The sequence below is a fragment of the Myodes glareolus genome, chromosome 6, assembly GCF_982192425.1.
Source record: "Myodes glareolus chromosome 6, mMyoGla1.1, whole genome shotgun sequence".
NCBI classification, from domain to species: Eukaryota; Metazoa; Chordata; class Mammalia; order Rodentia; family Cricetidae; genus Myodes; species Myodes glareolus.
Genome location: NC_142031.1, coordinates 100,744,649 through 100,763,802, shown reverse-complemented (window position 1 = coordinate 100,763,802; position 19,154 = coordinate 100,744,649).

Sequence of the window (19,154 nt, the reverse complement as noted above, 5' to 3'; positions counted from 1 at the left end):
TGAGATTACGGAGTTTTACATCCTGGGAACTAACGGAATGTGGTTACAAGGTGAGCTCTTTAGCAAAGGAGCCATGGGGGCTTATCAGTAGGCCTTGAGGGCTATAGTCTGACTTTGCCATCTTGGGTTGCTCTAGTCCCTCTGCCTTCCCCTACCATGATGGATTTATCTCATGAATCAAAAGCCAAAATAAGCCCTCCTCCCTGTTTGATCGAAAGTGAGACCCCAGCCTTCTGACACCCCAGCCCCTGGCATTCATCCTTAGGGTGCCAATGGAGCTGAAAGCCCCCTGGCCTGGGAATGGCCTTAGTCGGAACTCCACCTCCTGCAGAGCCCACCAAGGGCTAACTCCTCCCCAGGGAGGGTCAGGACCACTCCCACAGGCTGTTTAGGCTGCTGCCCGGAAAAGAAACACGTGGTCTTTGGGTTTTGCGTGGTCCACCCCCCACCTCTCGCCATGCTCCCAGCCAACCGGGAGCACTGCATTTATTAAACTTGGGCATTTTTTATTCGGTCTAATCTGGTCTGGTTGGAATTATTTGCATTGGCGGAGAGGCTCGTTTTAAGATTATTCCTAACACCCCCCCTAACTTGCTTCTGCCAGGGGTGTGGTCACAGAGTCAGACTGGCTAATAGATCCCCACTCCTCACTCCTTAGCTTATTTGCTGACGACAGGCTCCTGCTGTGTGAATTTACCTCCCGCCTCTGATCTTCGCCTTTCTCACCCAGGCGAGTTCATCATTCTTCCCTAACCTTTCCATTGACTTTATTTCTGCTTCAAGTTTTTAATATCAAAGGTCTTTTAAAATTTTATTTATTTTTGTTCCTCTTTTTTTTTCCTTGATTTTATTGAGCTATATTTTTTCCCCGCTGCCCCCCTTTCCTCTCCCCTCCCCTCCTACCCTCTCCCATGGTCCCCATGCTCCCAATTTACTTAGGAGATCTTGTCTTTTTCTACTTCCCATGTACATTAGATCCAAGTATGGCTTATGAATTGTAGGCTGGTTTTTCTTTGTTTTATGTCTAAAAGTCACTTATGAGTGAGTACATATGATATTTGTCTTTCTGGGTCTGGGTTACCTCATTCAATATGATATTTTCTAGCTCCATCCACTTGTTCACAAAATTCAAGATGTCGTTATTTTTTTCTGCTGTGTAAATGTACCACATTTTCCCTATCCATTCTTTGGTAGAGGGGCATTTAGGTTGTTTCCAGGTTCTGGCTATGACAAACAATGCTGCTCTGAACATAGTTGAGCACATGTCCTTGTGGCACAATTGAGCATCCTTTGCGTAATACTCAAAAGTGGTGTTGCTGGGTCTTGAGGTAGGTTGTTTCTGAGAAATCGCCATTCTGGTATCCAAAGGGGCTGTACCAGCTTACACTCCCACCAGCAATGCAGAAGTGTTCCATTTATCCCACATCCTCTCCAGCATAAGTTGTCATCAGTGGTTTTGATCTTGGCCAGTCTTACATGTAAGATGGAATCTCAGAGTTGTTTTGATTTGCATTTCTCTGATGGCTAAGGTTGTTGAGCATTTCCTTAATTGTCTTTCAGCCATTTTAGATTCCTCTGTTGAGAGTTCTCTGTACTCCATTTTTTTATTGGATTATTTGTTCTTTTGATGGCAAATTGCATGAGTTCTTTGTATACTTTGTCATCTGCCTGTGTCTGATGTGGGATTGCTGAAGATCTTTTCCCATTCTGTAGGTTGCCATTCTGTCTTGGTAACCATGTCCTTTGCTTTACAGAAGGTTTTCAGTTTCAGGAGGTCCCATTTGTTAATTGTTTCTCTCAGTGTCTGTGCCACTGGGGCTATATTTAGGAAGTGGTCTCCTGTGCCAATGTGTTCAAGTGTGCTTCCCACTTTAGCTTCTGGCTTTATGTTGAGGTCTTTGATCCATTTGGACTTGAGTTTTGTGCATGGTGATAGATATGGGTCTATTTTCATTCTTCTACATGTTGATATCCAGTTATGCAGCATCATTTGTTGAATATGCCTTTTCTCCATTTTATATTTTTTGCTTCTTTGTAAAAAATCAGGTGTTTGTAGGGATGTGGGTTGTTATCGGGGTCTTTGATTTGGTTCTGTTTGTCCTCCTGTCTGTTCTTATGCCAGTACCAGGCTGTTTTCATTACTGTAGCTCTGTAGTAAAGTTTGAAGTCAGGGACTGTGATGCCTCCAGAAGTTCTTTTATTGCACAGGTTTGTTTTGGTCATCCTGGGTTTTTTGCTTTTCCATATGAAGTTGAGTACCATTCTTTCAAGGTCTGTGAAGAATTTTGCTGGGATTTTGGATGGGCATTGCATTGAATCTGTAGATTGCTTTTGGTAAGATTGCCATTTTTACTGTGTTAATTCTACCTACCCAAGAGCATGGGAGATCTTTCCATTTTCTGATGTCTTCTTCAGTTTCTTTCTTCAAAGATTTAAAGTTCTTGTCATAGAGGTCTTCCACTTGTTTGGTTAGAGTTACTCTGAGATATTTTATGTTATTTATGGCTATTGTGAGGGGTGATGTTTCTCTAATTTCTTTCTCAGACCATTTATCATCTGTGTAAAGGAGGGCTACTGATTTTTTTTGAGTTAATCTTGTATCCTGCTACATTATTGAAAGAGCTTATGAGCTGTTGAAGTTCATTGGTAGAATTTTGAGGGCCACTTATGTAAACTATCATATTATCAGCAAACAGTGAAAGTTTGACTTCTTTTCCAATTTGTATCTCCTTGATCTCCTTTTTTTTTTTTTTTGTCTTATTACTCTAGCTAGAACCTCAAGAACTATATTGAATAGATATGGAAAGATTGGACAACCTGTCTTGTTCCTGATTTCAGTGGGATCGCTCTGAGTTTCTCTCTATTTAGTTTGATGTTGGCTGTTGGCTTGCTGTTTATTGCCTTTATTGTGTTTAGGTATGTTCCATGTATCCTTGATCTCTCCAAGACCTTTATCATGAAGAGATGTTGTATTTTGTCAAAAGCTTTTTCAGCATCTAATGAGATGATCATGTTTGTTTGTTTCCAGTTTGTTTCTATAGTGGATTACATTGACAGATTTTTGTATGTTGAACCATCCCTGCATCTCTGGGCTGAAGCTGACTTGGTCATGGTGGATAATTTTTCTGATGTGTTCTCGGATTCGGTTTGCCAATATTTTACTGAGTATTTTTGCATCAATGTTCATGAGTGAGATTGGTCTGTAATTCTCTTTCTTAGTCATGTCTTTTATTGTTTGAGTATCAGGGTAATTGTAGCCTCATAAAAAAGAGTTTGGCAATATTCCTTCTGTTTCTATTGTGTGGAAGAATTTGAGGAACAATTACACTCGTTCTTCTTTGAAAAATCTTGTAGAATTCTGCACTAAAACCATTTGGCCCTGGGCTTTTTTTAGTTGGGAGACTTTTGATGACTGTTTCTATTTCTTTAGTAGTTGTAGGTCTATTTAATTGCTTATCTGGTCTTGATTTTATTTTGATAAGTGATATTTATCCAGAAAATTGTCCATTTCTTTAAAGTTTTCCAATTTTGTATAGTACAGTTTTTAAAATATAACCTAATGATTTTCTGGATTTCCTCTCTGTCTGTTGTTATGTCCCCCTTTTCATTTCTGATTTTGTTAATTTGGATATTCTCTCTCTCTGCTTTTTGGTTAGTTTGGGTAAAGGTTTTTCTATTTTGTTGATTTTCTCGAAGAACCAATCTTTTTCTCATTGATTCTTTGTATTGTTTTCTTTGTTTCTATTTTGTTGATTTCAGCTCTCAATTTGATTATTTCTTGCTGTCTAGTTCTCCTTGGTGAGTTTGCTTCTTTTTGTTCTTGAGTTAACTCACTAGTGTGGGATTTTTCCAGATTATTTATGTAGGCATTTAGTGCTATGAATTTTCCTCTTAACACTGCTATCATTGTGTCCCATAAATTTGGGTATGTTGTGTGGTCATTTTCATTGAATTTTATGAAGTCTTTGATTTCTTCCTTTATTTCTTTATTCACCCATTGATGATTCAAGTGAGTGTTGTTTAATTTCCATGTGTTTGTGGGCTTTTTGAAATTAGTGTTGCTGTTGAATTCTAATTTTAAACCATGGTTATCCGATAAGATACATGGAGTTATTCCAATTCTTTTGTATCTGTGGAGGTTTGCTTTGTTACCTAGTGTGTGGTCAATTTTTGAGACGGTTCCATGAGGTGCTGAGAAGAAGGTATATTCTTTTCTGTTTGGATGGAATGTTCTATAGATGTCTGTTAAGTCCATTTGATTCATAACGTCTGTTAATTCCCTCATTTCTCTGTTAATTTTCTGTCTGACAGACCTGTCCAGTGGTGAGAGTGGGGTGTTGAATTCTCCCACTATTAGTGTGTGGGGTTTGATGTGTGATTTAAGCTTTAGTAGTGTTTCTTTTACTTATGATGGCGCCCTTGTATTTGGGGCATAGATGTTCAGTATTAAGATTTCCTCTTGATGGATTTTTCCTGTGATGAATATGAAATGACCTTCTACATTTCTTTTGACTAATTTTAGTTTGAAGTCTATTTTTGATGGTGGAGAGATCGGACGCTTAAAAGAAATCCCACACTAGCTCAGAACTTAGAGATAGATATTTATTTAGGGGGAAAACTTATAAATCAGAATTCTCTGCTTGAATGGTGGATGGAGATGGGATCCAATCAATCCGAACAAACAAACAGGAACCAAGGGGGAGGAGAGAAGGTCCAGACACACTTCAACATCCGGGTAAATAGTATATGAGGCCACACCCCAGTAGGCAGGTAATAAACCTTCCTGCAGCATATTTTGTTAACTGTTAGGATTACTACACCTGGTTGTTTCTTAGGTCCATTTAATTGGAAAATTTTTTCCCAACCCTTTACTCTGAGGCGATGTCTGTCTTTGAGGTTGAGGTATATTTCTTGTGTACAGAAGAATGGATTCTGTTTCCATATTCAGTCTGTTCACCTGTGTCTTTTTATAGGTGCGTTGAGTCCATTTATATTAAGGGATATTAATGAACAGTGATTTCTAGTTCCTGTTATTTTAGTTTTCATTGTTGGTGATGTTATTGTGCGTATTTTTTCCTTCTTTGAGATTTGAAATCGTCTATTGTCTGCGTGAAATCATCTATTGTCTGCCTTTTTGTGGATGTAGCTAACTTCTTTGGGTTGGAGTTTCCAGTGTAGGAATGGATTTGTGGCTAGGTTATTGGTTAAATCTGATTCTGTCATGAAATATCTTGTTTTGTCTATCTATGGTGATTGAAAGTTTTGCTGGGTATAGTAGTCTGGGCTGGCATCTGTGGCCTCTTAATGTCTGCATAATACTTGACCAGGATCTTCTGGCTTTCATTGTTTCCATTGAAAAGTCAGGTGTAATTCTGATAGGTCTGCCTTTTCATGTTACTTGGTCTTTTTCCTTTGTCGTTTTTAATATTCTTTCTTTATTATATATGTTTAGTGTTTTGATTATTATGTGGCAGGGGACTTTTTTATTTATTAATTTTTAATCATTAGTCTATTTGGTGTTCTGGAAGCTTCTTGTATCTGCATATGCATATATTTTTTAGATTGGGACAGTTTTCTTCTACGATTTTGTTGAATATATTTTCTGTTTTTGAGTTGGACTTCTTCTCCTTCTTCTATCCCTATTATTCTTAGGTTTGGCCTTTTCATGGTGTCCCATATTTACTGGATATTTTGGGTTAAGCTTTTGTTAGATTTAGTGTTTTCTTTGACTGATGAGTCTATTTCCTCTATTGTATCTTCAGCGCTTTAGATTCTCTCTTCCATTTCTTATATTCTGCTGTTATGCTTACATTTGTGGTTCCTGATCTTTTTCTCATGATTTCTGTTTCTATAATTCTTTCGTCTTGTGTTTTTTTTTTTTATTGTCTCTATTTCGGTTTTCAAATATTGAATCATTTCTTTCATCTGTTTGATTGCTTTTTCTTGGTTTTCTTTAAGGGATTTGTTGATTTCTTCCAATTTTTTATTTGTCTTTTCCACCATTTCTTTGAGGGAATTTTTTATTTTCTCTTTAAGGACCTCAAACATTCTCCTAAAGTTATTTTTTAGGTCATTTTCTTCTGCTTCATCTGTATTTGAGTGTTCAAGTCTTGCTGTTGTAGGGCCATGTAATATCTACGCCTATATTACTCTCGGTCCAGTTCGCACACCACTGTACCATATGCGAGCCAGGCAAGGGCCTGGAGATTGAAAGAACACACAAGAGACCTGGGTCATTCAAAAGGAGATCAGCCGAATGCCGTTTATTCAAGCTTAGGAAAATCATTATATAAGTAACTGCTGCACAAGGAATTCCCCCCAGGCAGGTGGAAAATTGTCATACCCAAGATGGAGTAAACAATGCCCTATAGCTAATCACCAGGCGGGGCAAAGGGAGCAAAGCAACAAACAGGAACTGCTGGCTGGCCAGAAACTGTCCTCAAAATGAAACCCCGGAGCAGGGGTAGACCCATGGGCCCTACAGGGCCACTAGTTTTTGTTGGTATCATGTTGTTCTTTGTGGTATTGAGTGGTGATGGTTCTTACCCTGTCTACCCATCTTTTCCTCAGACTGGTGTAGCTGGGGCTCTGTCTCTGGTGATCAGTCTTCCAGATGCCAGTGGATCTGCCAAAGCTCATGTGGTTGGCTATTCCTTGTGGTGCAGTCAGGGCCATGGTTCCAGTCACCTTGGAAGTCACTTGTTGTTTCGGGGGAGGGGAATGCTCCCAAGGAGATTGCTTGCTTAGGACTGCTCCCACTGAGGTTGCTGGCTTGGGCCTGCTCAGGCAGAGGTCACTGGCTTGGGCTTGCTCCCTGGGAGATCACTGATTTGTGCCCAGTGCCAGCAGAGGTCTCTGTCTTGGGCCTGCTCCCTCAGCAGTGGCTCCCTTGTACCTACTCCTGTGGAGGTCATTGCTTTGGGCCTGCATTGGCTGAGGTCACTGGCTCAGGCCTGTTCCCACAGGTGTCCCTGGCTTGGGCCTGTTTCACAGAGGTCTCTGGCTTGGGCCTGCTCCCTCAGGGGTCGCTCCCTTGAACCCCCTTTTTATTATTATTATTTTTTGAATGTTTCTTTTTTACATAAAATGCCAGTCAGCATTCATTCACTCAATAAGACAGCAACCGCTATAGTTATTTAAATCAAAGGTATTGATGGAGGCAAATAATAACATCAGGAAGGTAGAAGGCGACAAAGGGAAGAAGGTCAGGAAGCTGCTGGTGTCCCAAGCCCACCCTCACTGCGGCCATGTAGGACTCATGGCCCCCACTACTATTGCACTGACCTGTGTGCTGCTCATGAGCTGCCTCCTCACGCTGAGCACCACACATGGCCGTGACTCTACCAAAAGCCCCGTTAAAATTGGAAAGGAAGATGTCTACTTGTTCCTCCTCCCTCCCAGGCCCCACAGGCACCTCCCATTGGCAGAACCTAACCAGAAGCAGCCACAAGGGAGTCTGGGAAGGTACCTGACCAGCTTCTAGCCTCTTTTATTAGAACTTCAAAGAGGAAGAACAGGAACTAAAGCCAATAGAATCGGCAACTATCCCGTCTCATGAGTGCCATGCCTTTTTAAGTTTATCATAATTTTCTGTTTCTGGTTTTTATTTTGCTGTGTAGTAATTGTTCTAAAGTACTTTCCCCTCCTCGTTGTTCTAATCTCCCCAAGGTTCTCCTTTAGTAACTAGCAATATTTGCTGGAGACAAAGGCTAACTGAGAGTTCTGAGCATGTGTGTGGCTGGGAAAGGCTGTTGGAGCTCTCCTGCGGAGTGCTCAGGTGAGTATTTTAGAGGCCCCTCACATCCTCTCAGCATAACTACATTCTCTGAGGAGAGCTAAGGCTCAGGTGGTGCCTGGCGGAGAATTGATACCTATATTAAATATCTACACACAAACCTTCAGCATGTCCCCAGTTTTAGCCTCCTTGCATCCAGGGGCCCTTTACCTAGTTGACTCAATACTAAGAGAACACTGGGGAGAGGCAGCTAGTGGGGAGCGCAGGGAGACCTGTAGGGGTTGTTTGCCAGTCACCTTGCAGCCAGCCCCACCCAGCTCTCATTTCTCCAGTTGCAGAAGGTTTTGATGCTATGAGTTTGGGGCTGCTGAAGGCCGCTGTGTGGATGTGCTGGCTCAGGGTTGCCCTGCACTCGGTCTTAGGAGCTGCAGAAATCAGTGTCTGCTTGTCCATCTGAGTTTCCGCTTTCGAAAGTGTTGCTGCTTTTGCCTCCATGGTTCTCCCCAGCTTTGTCTGTGTATGATGATTCTCTTAACTCTGTACAGAATCACGTTTTGGCAATTTTCTTTCTTTCTTTCTTTCTTTCTTTCTTTCTTTCTTTCTTTCTTTCTTTCTTTCTTTCTTTCCTCTTCTTCTTCTTCTTCTTCTTCTCCTTCTCCTTCTCCTTCTCCTTCTCCTTCTCCTCCTCCTCCTCCTCTTCCTCCTCTTTCTTCTTCTTTTGGGGCGGGGGTTCAAGACAGAGTTTCTCTGTAGTTTTGAAGCCTGCCCTGGAACTAACATTTGTAGACCAGGCTGGCCTCGAACTCACAGAGATCCCCCTATCTCTACCGTCCAAGTGCTGGAATTAAAGGCATGCACCACCACCGCCCGGCAGCAATTTTCTTTCTTGACATGATAAAGCTGACTCCACGGCTTTCTGGAATCTGTTTTTGCTTTTGAGATGTCACTCCAGCCATTACCCTTTGAAACTAATACTATTTCCTTGATTTATCTTTTTTTAAAGATTTTTCCTTGCTTCTGGTGTTCTGCAGTGTCATGATGTTGTGTCTAAATGCAGGCTTCTTTTTCTTAGTTTGCTTAGGCTTCTTGAATATGGACTGATGTCTTTTCATCAATTCTCACCCATTATCTCTTCAAATACTGCCTCTCCCCAGTCTCTGTCTCCTGAATCCCCAGTTACCTGCTCTTCCGGCCTTTCCCCCACGTCCTCTATCAAGGCTTTCAGATTACTTTGTCTGCCCTTCTTCATAGTTCATTAAGGGTTTTTTCTTCAGCTGTTCCTAATCTACCTTTAAACTTTTCCATTTTCCTTTCATTTTGTTTGTTCTATTTTGAGACAGGGTCTCACTATGCAGCCCTGGCTGTGCTGGAACTCACAGAGATCTTCCTGTCTCTGCCCACCCCCTTGCTGGGATTAAAGGTGTGCACCAACAGTTCTGTCCTTTGTCCCTTTTCTTAATTTTAATTATTGTGAGGCTTGCTTTGTTTTAGTTTATTAGTTCTATAATTATTATTTTGTTCTTTTTTGTTGTTGTTACTGTTTTGCTTTGTTTTTGAGACAGGGTCTCACATAGCCCAGGCTGTACTCAAGCTGCTGTGCAGCCATATGTACCTTGAACTCTCCTGCCTCTGTTTCCCAGAGCTGGGATTGTAGGTGTGCACCACCATGCCTGACATCGCCATGTTCAACTTCCTTTTAATTTTTTATGTTACTTTTAAATATTCTTGTTCTCTGCAAAAAAACAAAACAAAACAAAAAAAACCCAAGTCTGGCCCTTTCTCTCCTTTAATGTCAGCATAGTGGCTTCCGGCCACTATGGATCTGTTTCTGTATATGGTTTGGGTTGGTTCTCGTGTGTCTCCAGTGCCTGTCACTTCTAAGTGAGGAAAGAATCTGAGGTCTCAGATGCCACCTTCTAGAGAGAGTCCTCTCTCTCCCACCAGCCATCTTGAGGCACTGAAAATCCAGAACACCTCAGTGGCTTTCACCCACTCACTTCATAAGAGCAACCAGCTTTTCCCAGGTGTCCTATGCCAGCCTCTACCTCCCTGCTGAATTTATTTGAATGGTATTGTTTCCTGGAATTGAAAAATTCCAACAGCATGTGTGTGGGGGCAGGGGTCATGGACTTTGATAGAGTAGGTGTGTGCACGTGGCCCTGGAAGCTAGAGGTTGATGCCAGGTGTCCTTCCTCGATTGCTACCCACCTTTGGTGCGCATAAGTGCGTGCATGCATGCATGTGTGCACACGTGCACACACAAAAGCCAAAGGAGAATGCCAGGTGTCTTCATCCATCACTCCCCACCTTATTCCCTTGAGACAGGACCTCTTACTGAAACTGGAGCTGGCTGCCCCTCAGCCCTAGCAAGGCTGTAAGTCGGCAAACCCCAGCAATCCTCCTGTCTCTCGCCTCCTCTGCCATAGCCCCAGGGTTACAGGTGCACAAGACTATACCGAACTTTTCACTTGAGCGTCAGGGATCTGAACTCGGGTCCTCACATTTGCACAGCAGGCACTTTAACAGTTGAACTCTCTCCCCAACCCCTCATTATTTTATTTTAATTGAAATATTTGCATGCCTTTGAAAAACCATCACAAATTACAATTTCACGCCTCTGAAACACTGTTATAACAGTACTCAGATTGAGAATCAGGTATTTCCAGCTTCCCAGAAGCCTGCTCTGGGCCCCACGCTAGAAGATGCTTGCTTTGCCAAGGGTAGTAATCCCGACTTACAAATCGATGCAGGCTGCTGTTAGAAGAAACGGGAAAGGGTGTATTCTCCTGAGTCTCCTGCATCTGTGAGATCTGTATTTTTTACAGGCAGCTGTGTTCATTCTCATGACTGTGTAGACAACTCTCCACATGGGTCCTGCTTCTTTGGTTTCAAACAATCTCGCTAAAGAAGATTTGGGGGGGGCAGTAGCATCTGTGCTGAACACATACAGATTCTTTTTCTTGTGACCTATTCTCCCAAACAAGTCCCAGTGACCTTTTACGTTGTATTATGCATTAGAGTGGCATCCAGATGAGGTTGTGTATGGAAGCTGTATGTGGGTTATTTGCAAATATTCTGTTTTAAACAAACAAGCAAAAAATTGTTCTTTCACATGTAGATCAGGCTAGCCTTCTGCCTCAACTTCCCAAGCAGGCATTCACCAGCACAACAAGCCAAACTACTATGACATTTTATATAAGAGACTTGGGCATCCATCCACATGAGATGCTGGCACTAAGAAACAAATACAAAATATCCCATTGCATAGATATACCCAAAATGGTATTGGACGCTTGGGTAGATTCATGTTTAAAGCTGTTATAAATGTTGGACATTCATTATGCTTAAAAATTTATGAGATGAAATTATTTGTAAATGTTTTATAAATATTGCAAAGAAACCAATTTCAATTCAGAAATATATTTTGAATTTCCACATAATTCTATGAATACATATCTCATACATTTTTCAGAGATGATCCATGGCTAAAATTAGACCTTCAGGTCCACCATCCGTGGACAGTTATAAACCCCCACTCTAGAATTAGATGACCTATCTTGTATCAGACCTCATATTCTAGATAAATATTGCATTTTTTGGGTGTGGCCTATTTTTGGTTTGTTCGTTTTGTTATTGTTTTTTGAGACAGGGTCTCGCTGTCTGTCCTGGAGCTCACTATGTAGACCAGGCTGGCCTCAGAAACTCACAGAGATCCATCTGCCTCTACCTCCAAGTGCTGGAATTAAAGGCTTGCACCACTATGCCCAACTTAAATATTGCAATTCTTTTATATAGACTTTTTAAAATGTTCAACGCACATATGCATGCATTTGTGGAATATCTGCCTCAATTCTCCATCCCATAGGACATTCCTCTGCTTGGGTGAGAGTAGCAATAGCTCCATCTTTCCAGTGAACGCTCTTTAGTCCCTCATGCGAGCTCACGATGGCAGACCGTACATCATTCACAGGAGACGGATCTGCAGCCCAGCGGCCTGGGGCACTGGAAAGCTGCCGCACTTTAAAGAGCAGCAGAGCGTTTGTTACCCAGGGTTTCTCTCCCCTCCCCCACCCACAATGGGCCAATATTTCTGTCTCACTTGATGCCCAAGGGAAGAAGTTGATTCCTAATTGTTTTAGGATCGATTTAAGTTATTTCTGCAACTGTGGTTATTGTAAACCTTTAAATCCATGTCCCTGAAATCTGATTCATGACATGATTGTGACTACACTGGCGCCTACCAGCACCCCTCCTGACTCCAGTCTACTTGGCTTAACTCACCCCATCCAGTGGGCTCCCAGCCACCCTGTTTCCCAAGTACCTGTCTTCCCAGCCCTGGTCAGCTCCTTTCAAACACTGTTGGCCTTTAGCTCCTTAAAAACTGATTGCGTTTTCCAAAGCAAACCATCATTCCCTTTTATCCCCGTGTACCTAGGACTCCTTGGCTGGGCTTAGCTCTGAGCGTCTGCGGCTCCGGGCTTTTGCATTGGCTGTGAGAGCAGAGCTTCAGGTGTGCGCAGCTGTGGGATTTTCCGGGGCAGAGGTCCTGGGAGACAAGATCGTTTCCTGGGGAAGGAAAGCCAGAGGGTACCCAAGTCTCCACCTTTGGGTGGTGTGAGAGGCAGAGAGACTCCCGAGTGGTGAAAGGAGAGGCCAAGGCACTTTCCGGGGTGACACTAAATCCAAGACACTGTGTCTTGAGCTGTTTTTTTCCTTTGAGCTTAAAAGTCATTTTAGGCGGCACCTCCGCTGTCTTTGCTCCCTATGCCTTACATTTAGACCAGATCCATCACAGATTTTCAGGGTCCAAAGGTATCTTTGAAGTCATTTAACCCAATCCTTTAGCAAATGTAAATGTCTTCTGTTAACCTAAGCTCTGTTCCCATGCCTTAGTGTTGGGAGACTCAGTATTTGCCCATGGAATCAAGTTTTTAGAAAGCTGTCTTGATATTTAGTATGTATAATGTAAATGCCCTTAGCTTATTAACCATACTCGCTGAGATCCCAGAAAACTATTAAATTTCTCCATTTAACTAAAGAGAGAAAACGTGTCCTGAATTGCTTGATCATCACAGTTAAGATTAGGGGTGGTTGACTTATCACTATTTCACTGTTTTCTTTTTTTAGTTTTTCAAGACAGGGTTTCTGTGTAGCTTTGGAGTAGTCTTGGAACTAGCTCTTGTAGACCAGACTGGCCTTGAACTCACAGAGATCCTGCCTCTGCCTCCTGAGTGCTGGGATTAAAGGCGTGTGCCACCACCACCCGGTCACTATTCTTTTTAAAGTAGGTTGTGGGCTGGGTATGTAGCTCAGTTGTTAGAGTCCTTGCCTGGTATGCACAGGCCCCAGTTCAACCCCAGCACCACACAAAGCGGGTTGGTGATCACAGAGCTCAGTAGGTGAAGACAGGAGGGTCAGAAGTTCAAGGTCATCCTTGGCTAAGAAATGAGTCTGAGGCCAGCCTGGAATACCTGAGATCTTATATAAAAAGAACCCAGGTTGAACAGATACCTCAGTGCTTGAGAACACTGGCTGCTCTTGTACGGACCCAGATCAGTTACCAGCACCCGCATGGCAGCTCACAGTCACTAACTCCAGTTTCGAAAGATCTGGTTCCTCTTCTGGACTCTGCAGGCACCAGGCATACAGGAGGCACACAGATGTATATTATATTCAGGCAAAACACCCATGCACATAAAACAAAACAAATAAAAATTTTAAAACACTGTAGGTTTCATAGGGAAAATGCATTGACAGGAATATGTCAAAGTCTGGTCCCTAAGTTTATGAGAGATGATTCGGAAACTGGTAATCTATGTGCAAGAGCTCTATAAACCCAGGAGAGATGTATGCAGTGCTACATTATTTGTGTTTTAATAAGTAAAGCTTGCCTGAAGATCAGAGGGCAAAGCAGCCACACTAGTCAGCCATACAGGCCAAGGAGTGGTGGTACACACCTTTAGTCCCAGACAGAGGCAGATGGATTTCTTTGAGTTCAAGGCCTCCCTGGACTACACAAGATTGTATCTGTCTAAAAGAAAAACAGAGCTCACACAAATGTGATCCCAGTACTTGGGATCCTACACCCTTTAATCACAGCACAAGGGAGGTGGAGACAGGAGCAATATGTCTGGGTGGAGAGGGGACTATAAAGGGGAAGAGACAGGAACTCAGGAGTGTGGAGTCTGAGGATTCATGGAGACAGCATCTCTCCCTTTCGGTCTGAAGATTTGGTAGAGGTAAAAGGTCTCTTTAGTGGTTGGCTGCTTCACTTTCTGATCTTCAGGTTGAACCCCAATATCTGTCTCTGGGTTTTTATTATGCGTGCTATAGATGTGTATGACTTAACTAGAAATAAGGGGAGATGAATTTCCATTTTAAAAGACATTGGCAATTGGTGGAAACTATTCAAATATTGTGGTAATTCATGATTCCTTGCTATTTGCTATTTGGGAAAGAAATTTGGAGATTTTACCTGACTCTAGGTGGGATGGGGAGATGTTCTCTCTGGTGAAGGTTCTGGGTAGTTTACAGCCTGTGCTTTTCTCTTTGTTTTCCTTCATTTTTTTCAGGTATGTGTGTATGTATGTTTTCATGTACCTCCATCAGACGCCGTGTACCCTGGGTCAGGGCAGGCCGGCATGGGCTGGAAGGCAGGACAGATGAGATGCTTCAAAGCATGTCCTCCCTGGAGCAGGACAGAATGCAGCAGCCCCAAGCGGAGGCTGTGACCATGGCAACACCTCCATGTCTGTGTGCCATGGATAAAGAACTAGGGAACTAGGCCAGAGGCAAAAACATCAGGTAGGACATGGGACCCCCAGAGGACTTCTATCGTTTCTTCAGTTCTTGGGCATGTGTGTGCATTCTTGCTTGCTGAGTATGCTTTACTTAATATTTTCATGGAAGAACCTACAAATACGACGGCATCTATGCAAGTCATCAAAATGTAAGCGAGACGTTAATATGAAATGAAGAGAAAGAAAGCATGAGCAAGTCTTTTGTTTTGTTTTCTTTTGAGAATGGGGTAGCCTCGAAGTCACTACGAAGCTGAGGCTGATTTTGAATTGATGTAGCTGAGGCTGATTTTGAATTGATGTAGCTGATGCTGATTTTGAATTGATGTAGCTGAGGCTGATTTTGAATTGAGTCTCCCAAGTGCTGAAATTACAAGTGTGTACCTCTGTGCTTTTTATAAACATTACAGAGCAAAGCAAGCAGCGGGGGTTTACCATGATATATTTCTCTTTCTACAAGTTACAAAGACATGCCATAGTGATTCAGAGCTGAGAAACTCAGCTCCAGGAATCCTGTGATAACCACCCCTGCGCTGCCTTCCAGGAGATTGGTAGGTTCTGTTTCCATGGCAATGGGGTCAGCCAGGGGAAACAGCAGAAGATGCCAGGAGACAACAGAGAACAGCCTGGGTCAAAGTCTTTGGCAAAGCCACAGTGGCATAGCTGGAGACCCCATTTCTTCTCCCCTTTGCTGGAGGCCCTCATAGGAACTGTTCCAGGTTTGGGGCTCTCTGTACCTTAAGAAAGGTACCAGAACCCGACATCACTGGGAAATTAAGGACCTTGGTTCTAATTCGGACAATACTGTTGCCATGCCTATTTGGTATCTTCATTTCCAGAGTTAAACTCAAAAGGCAGGAACTTCCCAGGTGACATCGTTGTTCCTGGAGACTGGAGCTCTTGGGTGACATGAGTCTCCATCATGAAGGCATCCATAGACTATAATCTGCACCTGTCTGTGATGGACCAGAAAATGTTCAGCATCTGTCCCGGGAATAAATTGATGGCTTTTTTTTTTCTTCAGAATTTGGCTTGCAGGCCAGTCTCTTACTTTGCCTCAGCTTGGTCCTTGAGGTCATTTCCCAGTCTTTGAATTCCGCCGCATTTCAGAACCACCAGGGAAGCCTGTGAGTAAGTATAGCTACACCCCATAGACACAAAACACAGGGCTCTCTTCCCAACAATGCCCGATGCCACTGAGGTGCCTCCAGTACACCAGGCACCCCCTGCTGAGCCCTTTGGCAGCTTCAGCAAGGACAGGAATTCAGGGATGAGAACCACTTCAGTGGGACAAGGCTGAGGTGGGGATTGTCTGTGGTGCTCATAGGAGATAGGTGGGTTCCTCTTCCTGAGGCTGGCTCAGCTCCACAGCCTACGAAGGAGACCTGCCTGCAAGGGGCTGTGTCTTGCCTTCTTTTCTTGTTGCTGTGATTTAAAAAACACCTTAACCAAAGCAACTAAGAGAGGAAGGGGCTATTTTAGTTCATAGTCCAAGTCTGTCAAGGCAGCAAGGCCTTGAAGCAGCTGGCCACATCTTATCCACAGCCAGAAAGACAGCACTGAACGCATTGAATGCATACTGCTCAGTTCCCTTTCTTCATCTATACAGTCCAAGATCCCAGCTAGGGAAGGGTGCCACCCCTAGTGGGCGGGTCTTCAGGTCTCAGTTAATGCAGTCAAGATAATCCGCTGCAGACATTCTCAGAGGCCCATCTAAGTCTATCATTTTTTTATAGTTTATTTTTATGTTTTTGTGCATTGGTGTTTTGCCTGCATGTATGTCTGTGTGAGGGTGACGGATCACCTGGAACTAGAGTTACAGACAGTCGTGAGCTACTAGGTGGGTGACGGGAATTGAACCTAGGTCCTCTGGAAGGACAGTCAGTGCTTTTAACCACTGAGTCTCCAGCTCCTCAAGGTGACATTTAACACTAACCACCACAGGCTGTACAAATCTTGGCTTCTTTGACAGGCTACTGCCTTGTGAATCCCCCAAGACTAGGAAATACAGCAAATCTCCTGCATGCTACTAGATTGCCTCAGTGAATACTGCAAACTGAAGACCAAAGCAGGTTACCTTAGGGAGCTCGGGTTCTTATCCCTGAAGATAAGCAAACCGCAGGTGTTACATTCCCTACCTTGTAACAGTTTCCTGGAGGAAAATCAACCAGGAGCCAAACCACTCACGGTTTGCTGGGTGGGTGGGGCAGAGCCTGGGAATAAAAACATGAATTATGAGCCTTCAACCAGCAGAGGGCGCCATACAGTTCGGGATGTGATAAGCCTAGCTGAGGCCCAAAGTTAACAGCAGTTGACAGATAGGATGTGCCTGCGGCTTCACAGGACAGATACCAATATTCCAGATATGGAGTACTAACCCCAAGACGCCTCCACTACAATTCATTTTAAGGTCCTAAATGAAGCCAGTCACAGTTATGTGGCATGTGTCATTCTTCTTAGAAGAGCTAAGCAACCACACCCTAGATTCTAAATTTAGTAAACGTAAGATTTTAGAATTATAATAGATGGACCTTCGATCTATCTGCACAGACCTTTACTAATAACAAAGACAGCTCCAAAGAAAGGGAAAGTCTGTTAGCTACAGTTGACTAGAACCCAGGCTCCTGCAACACAGAGTCTCAGCACACATGCTTGTCTCCCAGTTCCTAGCCCAGAACTCTTAGAACAAACACTGAATGAACAAATGAGCAGATGGATGGATGTATGGATGGATGGACAGATGGACAGACTGACGGATGAATGGATGGATGGCTTGTGGCAGGAATGTATGTTATCCTTTGCATTAGAGTTTGAGTTTCATCCATCTGTCGTTTTAGAAATCTATTAGTCTCAGGGGTCTGATTTATGCAGGTTCATTTCACAGTCAGAATAACTAGAACCCAAAGCAAGGGGATTAGCAATAAGAGTTGACACCAAAAATACGTAAAATATTTAATGTGTTTTTTTCCTTCCTTCGGGGTGTGTGTGTGTGTGTGTGTGTGTACATGCATGTGCAGGTGTGATTGCCTCTGTGGGCCAGTGGAATTCAGTAGCTGGCACTGAGATACCTGAGATACCTTTCTCTATTGATCCCCACCTGTTTTTTACTCCTAGCAGCCATTTTGTTTATTTATTTGGGGACAGGGTCTTCCACTGGATCTAGAGCTCTCCACTTCTGTTACTTTGCTGGTCAGTGAGCCTCAGCTCTGCCTGTCTCTGACCTCTGTGCTGGGGTTATAAATGTGTACCACCATGCCTGGTTTTTAAATGGGAGCTGGAGATCAGCTCTTACCCCGAGGTCCTCATGCTTTTGTGGTAAGCATTATATGGACTGAGCTGGTTCCTCGGTTCAATTTCATTTAACTTCTTGCTCCACTGGTTAAACAAGCCAATTGATACTGATGTGAGTCGTGTGTGTCTGTGTGTGTGTGTGTGTGTGTGTGTGTGTGTGTGTGTGCTTTCTCCCAACCCCCTGTCTCTGCTTCTCTCTTTACACCATGGGGCTGGCTACTGCTCTGACCCCAGAATATAGAATGTCATTAGCATAGTGAAGGGGAAGGCAAAGTATTTGACCCTGAGAAATCAAAATTTAAGGAAAAAAAGGTGTAGTCACTCCAGAAGGGTTTGTGGCAGCTGGAGACCACATGGTCTCTCACTGACCAACACAGCAGTGAGCCATGGGGAATAAATGACAGCGAAGATGTGGCTACCTGCATGCAGAAAATCATTGGTGACCAAAGGTGTGCCGTGCTACCAATGTGGCCAGATGGATTGGAAGCTGTCACAGAAGATGGCATTAGAGATGGGTGTGGACTTATCACAGCAAGGGGTTGCAGGAGAAACTGAAGCCAATGAGAAGGCACTGGGAAGCGAGGACAGAATAAAACTCAAGACTGCTCAGCACTCCGTGGAGAGGAAGAGGAGGGAAGCTGTAGGCGTGGAAGGATATGAAGGCTGCATGGTGGAGACAGATGAGGGTACCCTAGACACAAGGAAGCAGTAAAAGTGTGGAAAGCCAAGATTAATGCTGGGGGCAAAGGGCAACTTTGCACACTAGAACTCATGCCTAGATGGCACGGCCATGGTTGTTTGGCTTTAATGAGCAACAGCAATCTTTAACAGCTAGCTGAGAAGATACTTAGCCTCAGTCAAGTATCTGAGCCTCATTGAAAATGACCATCATAAAATCCAACATCCCTTCATGATAAAGGTCTTGGAGAGAGCAGGGACACAGGGAACATACCTAAATACAACAAAGGCAATATACAGCAAGCCAACAGCCAACATCAAACTAAATGGAGAGAAACTCCCAGCAATTCCACTGAAATCAAGAACAAGACAAGGTTGTCCACTCTCTCGAAATCTGTTCAATATAGTTCTTGAGGTTCTAGCTAGAGCAATAAGACACCAAAAGGAGATCAAGGGGATACAAATCTGAAAGGGAGAAGTCAAACTCTCACTATTTGCTGATGATATGATAGTTTATATAAGTGACCCCAAAAATTCTACTAAGAAACTTCTACAACTCATAAACACTTTCAGTAATGTAGCAGGATATAAGATTTACTCGAAAAAAAATCAATAACCCTCCTGTACACAGATGATAAATGGGCTGAGAAAGA